Raw genomic sequence first — 1,738 nt, 5'->3', positions numbered from 1 at the left:
TTTCTTGGTCTTAATAGCTCTTCCCACTCCGGTGGTTGGTGTAACTTTCAAAAAGACATGTTCTCCTTCTTCGAATTCCAAAGGCTTTCGCCTCTGGTCAGCATAGCTCTTTTGGCGGCTTTGAGCTATAAGCATTCGACTACGAATCTTCTTTATCTGTTCAGTAGTTTCAGCTATCATCTCAGGCCCTAATAAACTCCTTTCTCCAGTTTCATACCAACATAACGGAGACTGACATTTCCTGCCATACAGAGCCTCATATGGAGCCATTCCGATGCTCGCATGATAGCTATTATTATAAGCAAACTCTACTAATGGCATATACCGATCCCAGCTTGCCGGCTGGTCCAAAACACAAGCCCTTAGCATATCCTCCAAGGTCTGAATAGTTCTCTCTGACTGACCATCTGTCTGAGGGTGATATGCAGTACTTAAACTTAACTGAGTCCCAAATGCACGCTGAAAAGCTCCCCAGAATCTTGATGTAAAGCGAGGATCCCTATCAGATATAATGGTAGAAGGCATGCCATGCAACCTGACAATCTCTTTAATATACATTCGGGCTAATTCTTCCATTGTACAACTTATTCGGATAGGAAGAAAGTGAGCTGATTTCGTCAGTCGATCCACAACCACCCAAATAGCGTCACAACCAGACCGAGTTCTAGGCAAACCTATCACAAAATCCATTGCGATACTCTCCCATTTCCATTGTGGAATCTCCAAAGGCTGAAGGGTTCCTGATGGTCTCTGATGCTCAATCTTAACCTTCTGACATGTTAAACATTTAGATACATGTAATGCCACATCATTCTTCATCCCTGGCCACCAGAAAATTGCTTTCAGATCTTGATACATTTTAGTGCTCCCTGGGTGAATTGAAAACCCGCTCTTATGAGCTTCCTTCAAGATTCTCTGTCACAGGTCTCCAATATCTGGCACAACAATCCGGTTCTTAAACTTCCACAAACCATCCTGTCCTTCTGACACTCTCCACTATTTCCCCTGTTCGACTGCTGGTAATACCTTACGTAACGCTTCACTATCTCGATGAGCCTTCAGAAGTTCTGATTTAAAATCACTAGAAATTTGCAACTGACTCAACACAGGATTCCAGATTCTTCTCTAACTCCCAAATTCAAACCTTGGAATGCCTTCAGTAACTCTTCCTCCCGTAGCATCATCCAAGCTGCATATAAAGACTTCCGACTCAAAGCGTCCGCCACAACGTTCGCTTTTCCTGGATGATAATTTAATTCAAAATCATAATCTTTCAGAAGCTCCATCCACCTCCTCTGACGCATATTCAACTCTTTCTGCTAAAAAAGATACTTCAAACTCTTATGGTCTAAGAAAACAAAAAACTTAACGCCATAGAGGTAGTGCCTCCAAATCTTTAAAGCAAACACAATAGCAACAAGTTCTAAATCATGTGTCGGATAGTTCATCTCATGCGGCCTTAACTGCCGTGAGGCGTATGCTACAACATTCTGGTGTTGCATCAGAACACACCCCAAACCTTTCAGAGATGCATCACAATACATTTCAAACGGTTCACTTGGTTCAGGTAATACCAATACAGGTGCAGTAGTCAACCTGTGCTTCAATGCCTGAAAACTCTCTTCACATTCCGGAGTCCAGATAAAAGGTGTATCCTTCCTAGTCAATTTAGTTAAAGGTAAGGCGAGCTGTGAAAATCCCTTAATGAATCTGCGATAATACCCCGCCAAACCTAAGA

This window comes from Arachis stenosperma, chromosome 3 (genome assembly GCF_014773155.1).
Source record: "Arachis stenosperma cultivar V10309 chromosome 3, arast.V10309.gnm1.PFL2, whole genome shotgun sequence".
Taxonomy (NCBI): Eukaryota; Viridiplantae; Streptophyta; class Magnoliopsida; order Fabales; family Fabaceae; genus Arachis; species Arachis stenosperma.
Note: the sequence above shows the minus strand (reverse complement) of the source record.